Source organism: Camelus dromedarius, chromosome 2 (genome assembly GCF_036321535.1).
Source record: "Camelus dromedarius isolate mCamDro1 chromosome 2, mCamDro1.pat, whole genome shotgun sequence".
NCBI lineage: Eukaryota > Metazoa > Chordata > Mammalia > Artiodactyla > Camelidae > Camelus > Camelus dromedarius.
In genome coordinates, this window is record NC_087437.1 from 25359650 (window position 1) to 25379965 (window position 20316).

Sequence of the window (20316 nt, forward strand, 5' to 3'; positions counted from 1 at the left end):
AGACAGGGTTCGTGATTGTTCTTAGCAGGAGGGAGTTCCCACAGGCTTGCACACTACTGATGCTCTGCCTTTGAAAAAGCTCTGTTGATGATTAAAGCCATACAAAGATGGGAACCATGTACAGATATGAAAAACCCAACACTTTTCCTATCAGCCCCAGCCCTACTGTGATGGAATTTTCCATGTCAACACACAATTTCACTGTCTCTCACAAAGAGGCACTAGGAGATGCTGAGTCTCCCCAGTTCCTGGTTTTCCTGTTCTCAAATTTTTTTCTTATCATTTTTCAGCTATAAGGCATAACAAAGTTGTTGATACAAAAAGGGTCCAGAGGGTAGGGGTTATTCTTAAACCACGTCAGTCTAACATAGTGGTCACATTCTGGGGAACTTTAGGCCAGACAGAGCATGCAGGTATGTTGTGATTGTCCTATTGATGTTAATTTTTGTTTTTTACTGAAACTCATTCTAAAACTGAGGATAAATAAAGCTTTGGGGCAGGATAAAAGAGCAATTTCCTGGATTATACAGTTGGCTGGAGCTGAGTAAAAATCACCTCCTTTAGAGAGGGCATGTGTTCCTCAATTTGCCAAACAAGCTCTCTTTACTAACCTGGTCTCTTCATCTCCAAACTCAGCTAAGAACCAAAATGGAGAAGTTAATGGGGAGACAAATCTCAATTTGTTACAAAGAAGTGTTAACATTAAGAGAGATTCAAAATTTATAGGACCTCCAGGTTCAAGATGGACTTTGCGTCTATGTGTTTACTTCCGTCCTTCCAGAGTGCCACTGTGATAACCTTATGAATATAAAAATAAATGTTTTAATAAATTGTATCATGAAGTAGTGAGTGCCTTGCTAAGCAGATTTTAAAGAAAGCTTAGCAAACACTTGTCAGGATGCTATAGAAATTGCTTCAGAATTGGATAAAAATTGAATAGATAATCTGTATTTCTTCAAAATAAAAATTGTATATTTTTAAATAAAAAAATTATAGTCCAACTGATCAATCCATAAATACTTATTGTTTATGCTCTGTGCAGGGCAATAGGTATTAGTGTGATGTACTAATCTGTGGCCTCCACTCCTCAAATCGCAGTTGTTCCAGCTCCACCATCCAGCTAATAGGAAGGAGGAATGAGGAGAAGGGCTTGTCCCCTCCCCTTGAAAGGTACTTGAGGAAGTTACATGCACTATTTCTGCTGATATCTCATTAATCAGAATTTAGTCACATGCCAGCCAACTTGTAAAGGACTTGGGGAAATATCCTTAATTCAAGATGATTATGACTCAGCTAAAAATTGGGCATGTGATTACGACAGAAGAAAGGAGAATGAATAACCAGGGACAACCAGCAGCCTCTGGCCATGGACCCAAAACACAGACCAGAAATGTAAATAAGAGTCTGAGAGAATGACAGCTTTCCTTCCACTGATGAGCACTGCAAGGAAGATGATTTCCTCAAGGAAGATCCAGGGGCAGGCATGGTTGGGAAGGATCAGTGAGGTGATTGAGGATGAATGGGCGTCTAATGATCAAAGCACAGAAGTTTCCCAGAGAGTGCATTTGAAGTTTTGGGAGTTGACCGGGGAGAACAGTGGTGGATTGAGAAAAGTGAAGAGAAAATGGATGATCCAAGAGACTTACATCTTCTAATGATGGTTAGAGAAAATGGGGCCATAACTGGGTCAGCTTGCTGGGGATAAAAAGAACTGGCCTGTATCCTCAGCTCATTCGGACTCAGCTACCTTGGAAAGGCACTGAGAGGGTGCGACGTGGGAGGCCGGGCACATCTGAGCGCAGCTCTGCATGACACGTCTGCTAGAAGTGCAGGGATGAGGGGAGCAGGGGCACCCAAAGACAGCCCGCTTTGTGGCGAGAGGGTATAGGGTAATGTTTCAAGAAAAGCGGACAAAATGGATAGTCTCCAACAGAATTTGCAAAATCTAGTCCCGAATTCTCAAACATGTGGGTAAAGAAATGATTAAGTTTTCTTCCTTCCTGTTAGCAGAAATATCCTCTAACAAGGAGGGAAAGAATTAGCATCAATATGTGCACAGCAACTAAGAGAGCGATATACTAGCAGATCTGGACTGAATCATGTAGGTGCCCCAAGGAGGCTAAAGATTCGCTGCCCCTTTTAACAGATATTATGTAAATATTTAAAATATTTATTTAGAGAGGAGACTGAGTGTCAAGACAGAAGGAAACAGAGAGGGTTCCTGGTGGCAGAGCTCAGACTCCTCGTCATCTGGCACTTGCTCCTCTGTCACTCTGCTCTCTGGCAAATCTGTACCTTCCTCTGGGGAACACTAAAGCCCTACAATTTAAAAAATTCTCCTTAGAAGGCAATTTCCTAGTCATCGATTATCACTTGAGCATATTCATTGAGATCTAGCTTGCCCACCCCAAGGACAAACCAAGGAATCTCTTCTAACAGAATGCAATGGTCTTCCTAAGAGGAAGTCAGTAAAGTACATTCTTTTCCATCCTATTGTATTCCAGTGACATCTGAGCACCCCTGTAGGCTGATACCTTAGCACTTGCTTTGTAGACAGACTCTTGGTTTGTCTCTGTATTTACAGCTCAACCTGCATCCTAGAAACACAAAGAATAATATGTGGCCTGTTATCAGAAAATCTACAGCTTTTCCAAAATAGACTTTGAGACTGTTTTTCCATGTAGTAGCCATACACAAATTTACTTCTTTTATCTGTTTTGGAAATAATCTAAATTTTACTTGCCCTTTAAAGATTGTTGTTCTTTAAGCTAATGCTTTTAAGTAATTATTTACAGACATCATGCTAAGTTCTACGAGGACAATTTTACTGTTCAACCCCATTATTTCTGATGGTTTTTTCAGACTGAGTGTATTTTTCCTTCAGGTTAAATATATTTTTCCTTCTCCAAATTTCTATCTGACAGCCCTTGCTGCTTTTCTCCTCCAAAAGGAAGGAAGGATTCTAGTTTTCTCTTCAGAATAACATTTTCAGAGTTTTCATCAACTATTCTAATTTTGTACTTCCCCCCTTCTCTCCTCATGGCATTTTGTCATATGAAAGGTCACTTTCGAACCTTTGCAGACTCCAGAGAGAAACTTTGCCATTTGGAAAACAGAGCTTTGTAACACGAGTAAAAATATGAGCAACCGTCTTCCAGAAGAGACTGTATCTCCCTGAAGGGCAGCATTCATAGAATTCTGATCCAGCAAAATCTCGCTAAATACTCAACAGCAAATTTCCTAGAATAAGTAAGTTATTTCTAAAAGTGTGAAACAAAAATAATGCCATCTCTAGGCTACTTGGTGAGAGAGAGAGAGAAAAAGCCTTGTTTCTAGTTATGATGAGTTGGAACTAATTCTGTTCCTTTGTTTCTGGCTTGCCATACCCAGTCTAATTGTCAGGGTATGTGTCCCCTTCTAAATACACTGTTTGCTTTGAATGAGATCTGAGTGGGAACAAGTCTCAGTTCACAGCCTATGGAATCTATTTGCATCTCCAAGGAAATAGTTGTTTACTACTGTGTTGTCATTTGTTCAGAGCACAACACAGAAGTGAATTCCCATCAATATTCATAGTCCTTGTAGCCTCCAGAGGCTCCCTGTGTGACTGTGCTCCATTTAGCTCTAAATCTGTATTCCCATATAGATTTAAACAAGAGAGCTAGGGAATTTTGAAGTCTTTTGTTCTCTCTCACAGTAATATTTAAATAGTCCACTGGGTATGCAAGTATTGTCGATTTCTTTATTGCTTTGTTATAGCCTACCACAGAAAGATTCACCTGAGGGGAACATAACCCTTGTTTTGTTTTTTTCATGTCAGATTCTGAAAAATCTTTACCTCTACCCTGACTAGCTTATTTATAAATCAGTTTAGTTTCTTAAATTCACACAAGGTCAGGCACATACAATTCTTCCCCAGGCTGAGGTCACGTCCTGTACTTCTACTTTCACCCTTCAGATTCTACACTCACTTGACAGGTTCAGTCTGAACTTGTCTAGTCTCCTTATTAATAAGTTACATAATGAATTGTGATGACCATAAGATTAGAGAGAAAAAAAATTCTAGGACATATGTCAAGTCAATTGGAAGTAAGAATTTATCTAAAAATTAGCCTTCTGCATATGTATGTTATTTTGAAGCACAGACTCAGCAAACTCTATGGACCATATATGTATATCAGACAGGTGGGGGTTTAATCTGCTGCTATAATGGGAGGGAGACATTCAAATTTTCCTTTTATTCCTCTTATTGTGTTATTGTTCTTAAATGTGTGTATATACCTACAAGAATTTTTATTTAGACAGATATATTCAATTAAAATTCCAAATTCCTCTAAATATTCATCTAACAACTTATGTAGAAAATGATATGATATACCCCAGGTAGAACTAGAGAAAATAGACTTAAAATCTGGTGGAATGATATAAAGAAGCAACTCCTGGTGATAAGATAAAGAAAGCATGAGGTTAAATACCCTCAGAGGGTCAGGAATGTTGTTCTAAAAGGAATTTTTTTTTTCAGACTCAAAAAGAATTTGTGCCATTTGCCTAGAATGGTTTAGAAAACAGAAACTTAAAAATATATGGAGGGAAATCAAGTAAATGAAATAGATGGAAGTAAGAAATAGTCTATTTTAATATATTTTCCATATGCATTTAAAGTTCCGGTGCCAGTTCTGATAAAAGTGACGCACTTCATCCTGTCTCTCCTACTGAATACAACTAAAACCTAGACAGATGCATTCAACAGCTATCTGAAGACTCTGAAAAGTTAAATGGTAGCAGATAGAATAGGAAAGGAAACCAGAACTCAAAGTAAGACCAATTGAAGGGTGCATTTTTTGTATTTTTCTCTCCAGTATCTCCCAGTCTGAACTGAAAAGCAGCACAAAAGCTGAAATTTCAATCTGGGAGAAGGCAGAAAATGCTCTAAGAAGAGACTTTTATTTCTGGTCTGGACATCAGGGCAGGGAGCTCACAGAGTTAGAGCGTGGGAAAATTCACTGTTTTTGTTTTTCCATTCTCCATTCTAGTCCCAGGCAATCCCATGGCAGTGGTGACAGGGCTGGGCAGCAGCAGCAGCTGGGCAGGCACCAGAATGCTGAGGGAAAGGAACCATTCCTTCTGGAGACAGAAACTGGAATCCTGAGAACATGGGAGACTATCTCAGTTCTTCTCTCTCTCTCTAGCCCTGCTGTGTGAACTCAGAGGTAGACACAACTGTGGGCAGTACACAGCTGAGCAGGGAAACTAATGCCCTAGCTTTCTGGACAGAAGAGAAGGGTGGGAGCCTCTGAGAGCCGGGAAGTGTCAATGAGACTCCATGAGGAGGGAATTCAAGAAAGTGATGTTATAAAGTTGAGTGTGACCACAGCCACACATACATGAATGTGATCCTAAACAGCATAGCAAAGGCTCTGAGGACTGACCTCTTGGTAGACCACCCAGAAGGTCTCAGACTGGTCTCTGGATGGCAGAGCTAATTAGCACTGCAAACTCTGAACAATGAATCAGCTCAGAACCATAGCTCACAGGTAGTTGGGAACTTTCAGCCTAAACCTGTCCAGGTCTATCAACTGATGAAACATGCACACACACTTTCATCAACCTCCACAGTAACTGAACAGACTCAGAATCTCATATAATACAACATACCAAATGCCCGAATACAATGCAAAATTAGCCAGCAATCCACAGATTCAATGCAATTCTTACCAAAATTCTAATAGCCTTTTTCCAGAAATAGAAAAATTGATCCTAAAATTCATATGGGATGCAAGTGGTCCAGACTGCAATGATTCAGTAATCAAAAGTGTGGCTTCTAGCATACAGACAGATATAATACAGACCTACAGAACAAAATCAAGAGTCCAGAAATAATCCCATATATCTATGGGTAACTGAATTTTGACAAGGGCACCAACTTCATTCAACAGGGAAAGAACTGTCTCTTCAACAGGCGGTAGTAAAACAACTGGATTTCTACATGCAAAAGAATAAAGTGGGACCCCTGCCCCAAATCATAAACAAAAATTAACTCAAAATGGATCAATGGCCTAAATATAAAAACTAAAACCATAAAAATAGTAAAAGAAAACACAGGGGTAAATCTTCATAAGCTTGGATTTGACAGAGGATTCTTAAATATGACACTAACAGCACAAGCAACAAAAGAAAAAATAGGTAAGTTGGACTTTATTAAAACTAAAAACTTTTGCTCATCAAAGGGCATTATTAAGTAAGTGAAAGACACCTACAAAATGAGAGAAATTTTTTAAAAGTCATATATCCAATAATAGTTTAACATCTAGAAGATATAAAGAATGCTTAAAACTCAACAACAAAAAAAACCAAACAACCCAATCCAAAAATGAGCAAAGACTTGAATAGACATTTCTCTAAAGAAGATATACAAATGGCCAATGCATACATGAAAAAATGCTCAACAATCTTTAGTCATCCAAAAATGCAAATCGAAGCCACAAAGAGACATCTTTTCATGCCCATTGGATGTCTACAATCAAAAATATGATAACAAGCATTGACAAGGGTACAGAGAAAGTACAACCCTCCTGCTTCCTTAGTGGGAATGTACAATTGTGTAGCAGTTTTGCAAAAAGTTGACTGTTCCTCAAAATGTTAAACACAGAACAACCTTTTTATCCAATGATTTTACTCCCAGGTATACACCCAAAAGAAATGAAAACACATGTCCATATAAAAAAGACATTGTGTCACCTCATTTTGTAGGTGTCTTTCACTTACACACTAGTATTCATAGCAGCATTTCCTAACAGTAAAAAACGATCCACATGTTCATCAACTTCTGAACGTACAACTAAGATGTACAATGGCCACACAATGTACACTATTCAAAAATAAAAAGAAATGAAGTACTGACATATGCTACCACATCACTGAACCCTGAAAGCGTTTTGCTAAGTACAAGAGTCAAATCACAAAAGGTACATATCATATGGGATTTAATTTCTTTGAAATATGTAGAATAAGCAAATCCACAGAGATAAAAAGTAAATGAATGGTTTCTCAGGAGTTGAGGGAGAAACGGGCAGGGGAGACAGAGATCGATAGCTTAAGGCCGGAGGTATGGGGCTTCTTTTAGGAGCGGTGAAAATTAAATTGTGGTGACTGCTGCACAACCATGTGAATATATTTTAACACACTGAATTGCACATTTTAAATGGGTGAATTTTTGTGTTAATTATATCTCAATGAAACCTGTTTAAAAACATGTCTGTTATTCTACTGTAAAATATATAAACTAAATAATTTCTGTGTCTCCTGTAAGTTTTAAAAACATAGGCCTCTAAGTTATGCCCTTTACTTGGAACTTCTCATTCTAGCAGAACCAATTTACTGTCAGAATCACCCCAAATTCTAAATCACAAGAGTCAAAATTGATATGTTGGTAATAAAAGATATCTCTGTTAAAATTAACATGGACTGTTTAATACTCAAGTCATAAAGAGAGAACACGGAAATGGTATTTAACAGAAAAATACTTTAAGTGATGTTTTCATATAGTCATTTCTGCATTGTAACCAAGCAACAAATTTTTGCAGTGCAACTGTTCATGTGCGAATTACTTGTAATGCAAACTTTCAGGAAGAGGAAAATATAAAGGGAATCTAGAGCAGAGAATAAAAGCCTAACATCATGAACCAGCCTTGCACGATACCAGAGAACAGACACCCAACGTGCGTCAACGACTGGCTTTGGGGAATACATTTAGTCTCATAAACAGCCTATCTTTCATTCTACAAACATCACTAGTATCCTTACAGAATGTTAGTGAATAAAAAAGATACTGACCACCCAATGACAATGTTTACACGTAAGAAAATAGTGACTGACCTACCAAAGATTAAGGAATCTGCAAAATTCAGAGAGCTAGATCGTGAAAAGGTTTAGAGGACAATCAAGGGTTCCTGATTACTTGTCTGATTTTCTTTTAACCAGTCCCAAACTGTCTAATTTGTTAAGTCCAGTGGGTGCAAAAGGAATGTAACTAAACCTTAGCATAACTTCAGAATTGACCCTGTCAGCTATTTTTTCATTGTGCGCAGCTGCTTAAATGTATTGTCTTCAGCAAAAAGCAATGTAAGTAATTGCATAGCATAAAAGTAAATGTTAAATTATAATTAAATTATTCTGCAAGCCTATCACACTAAGTTTATGGCCATTTCATCATATTGCAGCAGCACGCAGAACAACAATTAGAGAGAAAGAAATGTTCTAAATTGAGTTCTCAACTTTCTGAGAACTCGTCTCCTGGAAGGCATCTCCCAACATTGTTTATGTCGTTACTTTTCATGTTAGTTTCTCAACTGTCAGCTTTTCTTTTATATATATACATTTATTGTGATCCTTTTTCCTTCAGCGATAGCCAAACGCCGGAAGATTCTAAATTAAGTGTCTCTCAGTTTGACTTAGCACAGAAAGGTCCTGATTTATTATTCAGGATTTACCCAGTGCTTTTCCTTCTCTCAGATTCTTGCAATCATTTATTAGCTTTTCCTGAGGACTATCCTATGAAGGTCATTTTAGCACGTTTATTTGACAGATGAGAACACAGACCTTAATTGAGAAAATTATTTTTACTGAGGTGGCAGAACAAGGTTAGCTCAGAGTCCAGAATAATATCCAAGGTCATGTTAGCACACTTCATTTCATATTTTTTCTCATCTCTCGAACCTCAGCAGAGAAGCACAACCTATTCATTTCATAAACCCCTTTTCTCCCAGACGTTCTTCTCAGAACCGCAACTTTGCACAGGAGCCAGCACTGCTCATACAGTGTCTTTTATCTAACCCAAATAAATCTCTCAAGATATACAGATTGTGGGAGCCTTATCAATTACCTAGAGAGTATCTGTGTGCGCGTGCACGCGAGCGGAGGAGGGGTGACATTCAAAATGTATTCACTCAACAGTAGTTTCAGGATGTGACGGGTACAGTAGGAGGTTCTGAGGTGCTGAGGCAAATAAGACACAGTTCTTGCCTTTAAGAAGCTAAAACCCTAATGGAGAAACAACTATATGACGATAAGCAAACAATTATGTACATAACAAAAACACACACGCACACAACAACATGATGTTTCAGTGACCTCAGAGTGTCTGGGATGTTTATGGGGTTCTAAGAAGAGGACAGGCCAGAAATCAGTGACATCTTCGAGAAGAAAGGGGCGTATCAGTACAGCTGCAGATTGGCATATTTTGAGAGTGAAAACTGGGAGAGGAGCAGCTGAGGGTCAGCTTCTCCTCATGTGTCTCCTCTCCCCATACTGTGTACCAGCACCATGAAAAGGCACGGGAATACAAAAGAAACATTAGGCGTACGCTGTGCCCACCTGAATTACCAAGGCAATGAGCAGATTCTCAGTCTTGTCTTCCACTATCACCACTTCTTTGCAAGAAGACAAGTGACCTCATCCTCTATAACCCTGAATATCATGAATAAAATGATAAAAAAAAAAGTGCTAGGAATATAATGCACAAAAACTGCTTAGCACACTGCCAGACACAGTGATCTCTTAATAAAGGCTAGCTAGTTTAGTTACCATTGATATCTTAACTAATTGTATAAAATAGCTCTTTTCGAATTTACTCCATGCTGCCATCTTGATAGAATGAGTAGGAGACGAAAAGGAGGAAAACAATCAGCAAATGTTGGCACTGGTGTTTTAAGCGGAAAAAATAACATGAGATACAATCTATCATTTACATTACCCTATTTTTGTGCTATTTGTGCTACACACAATCCATTGTTTTATTTACTTCTTACAGCAATGAGATAGGGAGGCAGGTAGACTTAACTGTATTTTACAATTAAGAAAAATAAGGATGAAAGATGCTTAAATAAATTTACAAGGTCACATAGTTAGTAAAAAGTGGTCTCTCCAAACTCCAATCTTGCTGTTTTTATACACTTTCTTCTCAGATTCAGAAAATAGTAGAACCATGCTTAATTTAACAAGTATTTTCTGAGTTCCTACTATATGTGAGAAACTGTTCAAGGTACTAGAGAAAGAACAGTGACCCTTCAGATATGGTCTCTGATCTTATGAGGCTACAAATACAGAGGGAGATGGGCAGATAAAGAGGCAATTGTAAAGCAGAAACACAGGGTGCGGTGGGAGCTTATGGTAGGAGCATTTAACCCATGGAAGGTTAGGGAGGATTCTCAGGAGTGATATCTCAACTGAGACATGAAGCATGAGTATAAATTAGCATGACGAGGTACAAGGAAGTGAGTGATGTAGGTACAGAGGAAAATAGCCTGTGGGAAGGTTCAGAGACAAAACTGTGTATGATGATCCTGAGGGTGAGACTAACCACCGTCGGACGGGACTGTGGGATGGCCAAGTGATGAGGCTGAGGGTCTGGGTCATGCAGTCCCCTTGAGTGCCGTGATAAAAAAATAATGGCTTGATCTCAATTAGGATATGGACTCTATGACACATTTTAAACAAGAGAATGAAGTAACTAGACATATTTCAGAATAAATCTTTTTAGTAAAGGAATAAATCAGAAAAAAAGAAAAGAAGATGACAGTCACATTTTCTTTCCCTGAACTTAGCTTTTATGAAAGCTATTAGGCTTGTGTCAATAATGAGGAGGTGAGCAGCCCTCCAATAAAATACAGTCAGGCCAGTGAACACGGCTATGACTTATGCCATCTTCAGAGCTAAACAGGCTTGGCCTGACAAGATGTTCTGGTGAAGTTAACTGTGGAAGGCCATCTGTTTAGTGATCGTTGAGGAGGTTTTAAAGAAAAACACGCATTTAGCACTCAGTTGGAATTCTGTGACAGGTTGCTTGCTGTGGCTTCCTACTTGTAAGGAAAGATTTACAGCAGGGAAGGCAGCTCAGGTGGTTGAGACGTGGCCATTTACTGGGCATCCTCAGGGTGGCCCCATTCCAGCAAAGAAGAAAAGGCCATTTTTTCAATTTCAGAGCTTTATTTCTGTTTCCAAGCTCCTGACACCTTACCTTCAGCAGATGATTTTGCCTCCGAATTCACAGAGAATAAAGGCAATTCCACCAATTCCAATTCCCCCTCCCTCCCTCAGTCTATCCTTTTCATCACACTTGAAGTTGAAGACAATCCTGCCTCTTGGTCGGGTCTGATATTGACCTTAATTCTCCTTCCATCCCCACAGACTTGGATTAGAGCCTTTACACTAAACCACTTTTCTCCTTGTTTGTCCTGTCTTCAGCCTGTCCCTTCCTGCTTGATCTCCCCCCAAGGCCGGCTAATATAGTGCATGTCTTTCTCACCTAAAAAAAAAAAATTTTTTTAAGTTTTCTTACATAAAGATGGAAATGTTGGCTGGAGTTCAATTTTGCAGAACTCATGATTGTAGCAGAATTGGGGTAAGAGGCGGAAAGTGATGAAGAGGAAGGGAGAAAATTGCTTTCTTGATCTCATACTTTCCTATTACTACTGTCTCTTTTACCTTCTCTCTTTAAAACATCTGGGCTATGGTCTAACCTTTGCATATGCCGTTGCCCTATCCTTCACCACTCCGAGTCATCCCACTGAAATCTAGGCTCTGTCCTTGTGATGGTTGATTCCTTGCAAAGATTATAGCAGAATACTCATCAAGTACACCTTTTTGAAAATTAGGTGGAGGAGAAGAATGGTCAGAATGGGCTAGAATTGGTATTTCCCTTCCCCCAGGCCAGTGAGGCTCTAATAATACCCCAGCAGGCTGGGCTCTGGTTAACTAGTTTCCCCTGAGGGCAGACCTTGTTAAGAAGAATGGAGTGCTCTGGTATATTTCAAAATGGTTCCTTTTCCCCTTCTCCTGCCAGTAGCTCCAAGAGGGTTTTTCTCCAATACTTATCATGAGAGCCTATTTGAGTTCCTGGTGATAAATCTCACAAAATTTGGGGGGCTCCCCTTGGATTGACCCCTTGAAATTTTTAACTCTCAGAGTTGTCCACACTGAGCCTCTAATACATCAATTACAGTTCAGGTTTTTCTACCCTGATGCTAGTTCCCGTGGAGGTTTGTGCTCGTCAGGCTCTGCTCCGGTAAGCCGTGACTCCTGTATTCAGCTGTCTTCTCTTCGATCTTGGCAGCAGCAGTTTCCCCAGCATCCTTACCTCTTTTATGGATCCAAGAAGAATTGTTAAGATTTCAGTCCGGTCAGCTTTTTACTTGTTGGGAGGAAGAGATGACTTTAAGCTCCTTACATGCAAAGTAGAAACCAGAAGTCTTTAATACTGTTTTTTTAAATCTGCCAGTTTCCTCCACTCTTATCAGTCCTAGAAATTTTTCACAATGGATTTTCTATTTAGAAGGTATCACCTACCAATAATGATACTTCTGTTTCTTATGTTTAATCCTTATATTTTTATGGTTTTTCTTTCTCTTGTAACATTGTCCAGGACTTCTAGTCATATTAAATCAGCAGGAGTACAAATTAGTGTCTTTTCTTATTTTTTGTCTTGATGAAGATGATTTGAGAAGATTTGAAATAAAAAATCTTAGTTATATCTGAGAAAATAGATACTGATTCTATAACTATAATATTGTAAGAAAAGTTCCATTAACTTTCCAATGATTGTATATACGCACAACTTAGATTTTTATACAGTGGCGATCTTCAAACTAGAGTCGAGCTAAAACTGTCAGAGATCCACATACAATCTGTGGTGAAAAGTAGTTCTAAGGACATACATTTAAGAATGACATTATTCTTTCTAAAGGCTTAAATAATACTGTAACTATATATTTATCACTGAGTTCCTGTTAGTATACTAAGGAAGTGTCCACTGGAAATAACTACAGTGGAAATAAATTTTATTCAGCAGCATGCATCAGAAGATATAAAATCTTATCTTAATTTTTCCATATATCTCTTTGTCTACTGCTATTTTGTACAAATGAGAAAACATCCCTGCTCCAAAATAACTGACAGTTTAATAATGATAGTAACTAACACCTGGCTTCCTTATTTAAAAAAAAAATGCACAGAAGTATGATAGATTGTCTAGAAATGCATCCATAAGTACTAAAAAAATGAAAACATGCACAGAAAGATGCTCACCAAATTCAATCTACTGGGGAAAAATGTAATTTGATGTGGGCAAGCAAAGTACTTCCATGAGAAATGTAGTGATTTATTATTTCATAACCTGGACAGTAGATACACTGTGCTTATTTTATTATTCTTTATATTTTTATGTCACAAATATTTAATAATGATAACAAATAGAATCAAACCCCATGTTCAAATCATTTTCCTTTACAATTGTGACCGCATTCCTGCTTCCAGTGTCACTACAGACAATTGTGAGGTTAATCTAAGCCATTTTCCTTTGTGAAGATCTGATCCGTCTACAAGCTTTTGGAATTTTCTCATTATTGTTGATGTTCTTAAATTTTACCATAATGTGTCTACATGTGAGTTTTTCTTTATTTATCCTGTTTGGCATTCTGGGGTTATTTTCAATATGATTTATTTAACCTTGCTTTAGTTCTGGGAAAGTGTGCATGATTATTTCCTCAACAATCTCCTCTCCTTCCAATTTTTCCTCTCCTTCCAATTTTTCCTCTCCTTTGTCTCTTAATGTTTAGATTCTGATGCCTACTAACGTTCACATAACCTTAACTTTTATAATTTCTCTCTCTTTATCTTCTTAATTCTTTCCATGAGAGTTTCTTGACCTGATTTTCAAGTTTATACATTTTCAATTGTAATCATTTAGCTTTTTATCTTATCTATTATTTAATTCTAATTATTGTCTTTCTATATGCTCAATCTTTCCCCTTTGTGTTTTTTTTAATAATGGCTTATTTTTCCTTCATTTTACTGTTATTCTCTCAGGAATTAGAGAATATTATTTTTATTTTTAATTCTTGATCTGCCTATTTAATTAAGTCTGTTTCATTGAGTTTTGCATGCTCATTTGTCCTTTATCAGGACTCTGTCCCTCAAATGTCTGGCTCCTTTTGGTAATGAATACATTTCTCCTGGGTGGATCCAGTATCTCGCCCGGTAGTTTGAGTAGGATAGAGCATGCGGGATGCTCCTGGCTTGGTTAGGTGGCAGGACTGTGCCTCAGGGCAGTGGTTGAGAAGCCACAGTCCAGGCTTGATCCTCTCTCCTCTGTCCCATTTGCTGTCTCTTCAAGAGGTGGCACTGCTTATCGGGGAATCTCTGTTCCAACACTGCTCTCTCCCTAAAGCCCTCCTCCTTTGGTTTGGTTATCTAGAGCTTGGGGAGGAGGTGGAGGGGGAGAGGTGGGCAGGGCTCGACAGAGGTCAGCAACTCAGTCTGCATGGTCTTGAACCTCTCTGATGTCACCATGCTGATGCCAATGGTCAGGGGCAAGTGAGGCCCCTTTTCTATCAGTAATGAGGGGCAGGTGGGCATCTACACAGGCAGTGTGGCACTATGGGAAGGGACACAACTCAGAAGCTCCTCCCTTCAGCCACCCTCTGTGCTTGTGCATGCAGACCCCTTCGGCCCCGCCAGCTACTGCCCTCCACAACAGCACAGGGCCACTTCTCTCTTTTCTATGTCTTGACTTTAGTTCCTCAGACCCACACTTTTGGTTTAACTCTGCATCATTTCCAGAGTTGAACTAAAGGAGAAAGTCAGGTAAACAGACCACAAAGTCTGATCAGGATTCCAACACTGACAAGCAAGACGACTTGGACTTGGCTTTATTTGTGTTCAGTTTGTTTTGCTGAAACTCACAAGCAAGAAATGCACAGGATTCCCACAAATGGAAAGGGGATACAGCTCCCCGGGACCTCTCTTGTTCCCCATGAAGGGTGCCTGAAGTCTACACAGTGAAGGAGAGTGCCAGTCTAGCCAGAGCAGCCCAGGGCCAGGACTAACTGCCCTCTGCCATTAGGCCAGAGGGGTGGCCATGCCTCCAGTCAAGGGCCTACCTACATACAAGGCACCCCGTGGTATGGCTTCTTGCTTCATAAAGCCTACAGCAGTCATTTATCTGCAGCATATGATCTGTTTCTACTGGGGAAGGAACCCTAATTCTTTTCTTTTTTTCTCTCCATATTTGCATCCTTTACCAGTCACTCAACTGCAGAAACCCTGTCTAAGTCTATATCTTCAATAGTTTGCACATTGTTAAACATTTGCATTTGTTACTGTTTTGTTGTTTATGAGCAAATGGAAGGAAGTAATGGGTTAACATAAGAGTTAAATAGTTGAAATCAAATTCACAAATGAGATGTTTATCTGTGGAACAACTCACATCTGAGATGTCAGTCTTGGAATGAATTTTACTCTAGAGATAGGAAGGCAGGATGCTTCACAAAACCAAGGAAGAATCCAAGGGTCACAAGCAACTTAGGGGCATGGGGGACATGAGTTAAGAGAAAATCTAGGCCAGTTGTCAGGATTCTGTGCAAAAGTGAAAGAGAAAGATAGAGCTGAGTTTGCTCAGATCAGTTCACAGAATTATGGGACCTCAGTAGATTGACTGATATTAGAAAACAAGCATAACATAATATGACCAAACCTGCCCCAGCAACATCTGAGGTGACCCCTGACCTCTCTTTTATCAGTGCTGGGCGGGGCAGCCAATGAGTGAGCAGATCTCTGCCCTGAAAGAGATGAGATCAGCACCTAAAATGCCAAAGGAACTGCTGAGAAGGACGCCCAAGCTAATGCACTATTTCCCAGCATGTCCACTACCGGCCCCCAGGGATCTGGGATGATGAAGCAGAAATGCCCAGTAATGTATGTGGGACAGGTTAGGGCCATTTCTCTCCTAACTCCCAGGTAGAGAAGAAAATACTTTCCTTGCAGTGTCACAAAGTTTTCCGATCTCTAAAATCTGGTATCTACATTTAAATTTAATGAGGCCATTAACTAAAGTTGCTTCATGTTTGAGAGTTGTTTTTAAAGCACACATTAAAAAAAGTAAATTAAATGATGGGTATATACAATCAAGGAAAGGGTCATTACCCTCCTTTGAACAACCAATATGCAGCAATTAATGGGGATTTCTCCATTTAGCAATATTTTCAAAGAGCAAGGCTAAATTACTACGGGAAAAATGAAAAGTTAATTAGCTGCTTTTGACTTGTGCTGGGCTTGATTGTTATGCAACCTTTAGAGGTCAACTTTAGAAACAGGATACTCGTGTGTCCAAGGTGCTAAGCCCATCCGCTTGTTCTTGGGGTTCTAATTAACTTCCATGCTGGTTTGATTAACACTGGCATTTGTTTTTTCCTAGTGGAAAGCAGCCACTGTATGAAAAAGCTTAAGTGAGTCACCATTTGTTAGCAGATTTGACAATCACAGTTTTTTTTTTCCTCTGTGGTGTCAAACATTTTTGGTGTAGACTTTGAAATACATGACTTTTATTAGTTGTAAAAAATTATGTAAAACACATATTTTCTTTTATTTCTTCTCAAAATGTCAAGAGGCACCATTACTATGTTTCTATGAACAAAGGCACAAGAAACAACATAAAATGGTCATTTCACACATATTATAATATTAAAGTAACCATCATATTTTATACTTTTGATGTCCACTGGGATAGCCTATGCAACACAGTGATTTCTCAGTTTTTTAACCTATCTCTAGGGTCCTTCAGTCCTTATCACTCCATCTCAGCCCCCCATTCTAGTAGCCCTGCCCTGGACATTACTGTCATCTAACTACTCTACAACCCAAACTACCAGATCAAACACTCCACTTTATAACCACAGTGACTTTCTCCCCCTTCAGCTAGAGTCATGATCAGTGGTCCCAGTGGTTCTTAGAGTGAGCTGGAGAGGACAGAGACCATTAAAACACCATTCCAGTGATAGAAAAGAGAATAAATGAGATTCCGAACCAAAGCGGTAGTGATTAGAAGATGAAAGATGGAAATAAGAAACATTATATAGGCAGAAGAGACAGAACTTAGTTGAAGAGCAAATGTGGAAATTGAAGGAAAAGAAGTATATTAGTCTTCTATTGCTGCATAACAGGTTACTGCAAACCTAGTGGCTTAAACAACACACACGTGTTATCTCTAGTCTCTGTAGGTCAGAAGTTTGGCCGTGGCTTTGCTGAGTACTCTACTCAGGGTTTCACAAAGCTGAAATCAAAGTGGTAGCTGGGCTGCATTCTCATTGGGAGGCTTGACTGGGGAAGGATCCACTTCCAAGTTTCTTCAGGTTGTTGGCAGGATTCACTTCCTTGCAGCTGTTTAATTCATGGCAGCTTGCTTCTTCAAAGCCAGCAAGGGCAGGAGTATCTGCTGTTTCCAGGATCTTATTTCAGAGAAGGCATAGACCCTCTTTTAAAGGATTCGCATAATTAAGTCAGGCCTGCAGGGGACAATCTCCCTTTGGACTAACTCGAAGTCAATTGGTTAGGGACCTTAGATACATTTAAGCAATCCTTCCACCTTTGCCACCTTCTACTGGTTAGAAGTAAATCACTCAAAAGGATGGCATTATAAAAAGATGTGTATTTCAGGGAGCAGGAACCACAGGAGCCATTTTAGAATCCAGCCTATCACAAGAAGAAATAAGCACATTTATTGAAATATAATTTTGTCTGTTGAATCTTATAATAAAATGTTTGCTTTGTATTTAGTAGTGTCTTGTTTTTTTATTTTTAATTCCAAAATAACTCATATTATTGTATTTTACTAAAGTATCAGTTGACCGCAGGTTTGAAAATAAAAACTGCATCTCACAGATAGTTTGAGAAGCACTGCTCTACAGCATTCATAAAGACTCAAGAAGAGACTAAAATATGGAGAGAACAGAGAAAGTGAGAGACAAAGAGTCAGATAAAAGCGAAGGACAGGCTGAGGAAAGAATAAAGGAAGGGGAAAAGTTGGAAGGGAAGAAGCGTGGAGCACAGAGTAGAAACTTAGAGAGCATCCTCTTCCATCCAGTCAGTTCCAAGGAATTCCCAGGTTACAAGTGTCATCATGCTCAAGGGAGGCTCTGGGCTCATGACAATGGAGGCCATCGGTGTTGAAGGTGAAACTAGTTTGCCCGATGACTGCTACATGGACAATAAAATCTCTGGGAGACACAATCCCTGCAAGTCAGAAGAATAAAATGATAAAGAAAATAAAAAACATGAAGGTGTGGTCTTAGAAGCAAACCGATCATGTCAAGAATGGGAAGAGGAAAGTAACGACCAGATGTCATCAACGTCGAGAGAAGAGGGAGTTTTAGATGGTGGTGGTAGAACACGATCTGGAAGAGGCAGCAAGGAATAAGGATGCCTCCTTGCATCTTGAGTAGGAGAAGCAGAAAAAGAATTCACTTCCATGGTAAGGTCTTCTAATGGACAAGGCACTTCCAGGACAGAGCTTCACTTGTGTTTCAGGAAATTGAATCAGGACTAGGAAAAATAAATACGCAGGTTGAAGAAGTTTGTGATGAAGTAATGTCTCTGCCTCATTCGGGAGGAGTAAGGGAAGTCCCAAAGATGAGAGAGTGTGCTGGGAAGGCTGGGCAAGCTGCGGCAGCCTTGACTTCATGTATATTCCGAATGGCTACCTGAGGGAATAGGTGAACTGTATGTATAAAAACGCTGAAGCTCAGGAGTGATAATAAATCATGAGACGTGTTGCTAAAGGGAGATGTGAGTAGTGAGAATTTTATTATTAGAGAATTCTGTGCTACTAAGGGGACTATATAGTGGGCAAAATGACAGCCTTCCCCGCTGAGCCCCCACCCAAGATGTCAGAGTCCTGATGCCCAGAACCTACGACTATATTACGTTATGTGGCAAATATGACTTTGCTGATGTGGTTAAATTAAGAATTTTGAGGTGGAGATAAGGAGAGTACCCTGGACCATCCTGGTCAGACCAGTGTAATCTCAAGGTCCTCATAAGAGGAGGAAGGAAGAGTGGGAGTCAGAGGAAAGGGAGGTGCTGATGGAAGCAGGCCAGAGTGATGTGACTGCTGGCTCTGGGGACCACGAGCCAAGGCACGCAGGCAGCCTCTAGGGGACGGAAAAGGCAAGAAAAAAGCCAAAGTTCTGCAGTAGAGCCTCCAGAAGGAAGGTGATCTCGATGACACCCATTTTAGTGAAACCCATTTTAGACTGCTTGCCTCCCAAACTCTCAGACAATTCATGTGTATTGTTTTAAGCCACCTTGTGGTCATTGTTCCAAAGGCAACAGGAAACAAATACATTGCTTCTATGTTTTAATTAAAATTATACTGATAAAATCACTACCCCTCTTATATACACACACACACACACACACTCACACATGCAACACACACATATAATCACAGAAGATCTGCAAAATCCTGCATTACAACCAAGATGTAAGCAGGTGTAAAGTTGAACTATTTTACCTACTGGTTTGCTCTGAATTTTCAAGTTTTATATAAAGTTGATAGATGAGAAAATCAGCTTCTATTAACTAGTTAATCGAACTATAATGGAAAATAATATTGAAAGGATGGATACAAAACAAATATAATCAATCCCCTAATTGTAAAAGATTCACTAATAAATACACAAAGTTATCACTTAAAAGAAAAACCTTCCAAAGGAGTTAATTTCAATATAACATTAAAAAATTCATAAGGATATGACTCTTAAAAGTGAAAATGGAGAAGAATCATTGCTTTTGAAGGATTTTGAAGTCTCTTAAATATTTACTTATTTCAAAAAATGAGCAAGAGTGTTACTACCAAGAGAGAAACCCAAGAGGCTTTGCACAAACATCTGTTTTAACAAAACTTGTACAGCAATAAAATCCTCCTTTGTCCTAAGGCAAGGCCCTCGGACGTGCCCACCAACAGTTCAGTCATTCCACATGCACTGTGCTCTCACCCTGCCCTAAGGAAGTGCGACAGTCACCCAGTACCGTTTTATTTACATGCTTATTAAAGTCACACAGGTAAAACGTTTCCAAATGTGTTTTCAGCACACATTTTATTTTAGTGCTTTCAAATGTTTGGAGGATAATTGTTAGAGGGATAGAAAAAAATATAGGAGCTCAGCCTGAGAATAAAAATCTGTTTTGGCATTTTAATGTCTAAAGACTCGAGAACTGCCAAATGTTTGCTAATCAAGAAGCAGTAGAAATTCACAAGCAGTCCCCAAAATATAAAACAATTCTATTCACTGTAAAAATATGTTTACTGCATTTACTTACCGGCTGTTTAGCACAAATGTTTTTTGTCCCAAAGTGAAAAAGCTGGCAATTCTTTAATTTCCAAAGTGTTCATTGAGTGCAGCTGTATATATACAAGGCTTTGTTAATGGCATATCCAGGTACCATTTGCTTTTCTTTTGTCAGATCCAGCCTTTATTTGAAGTCAAC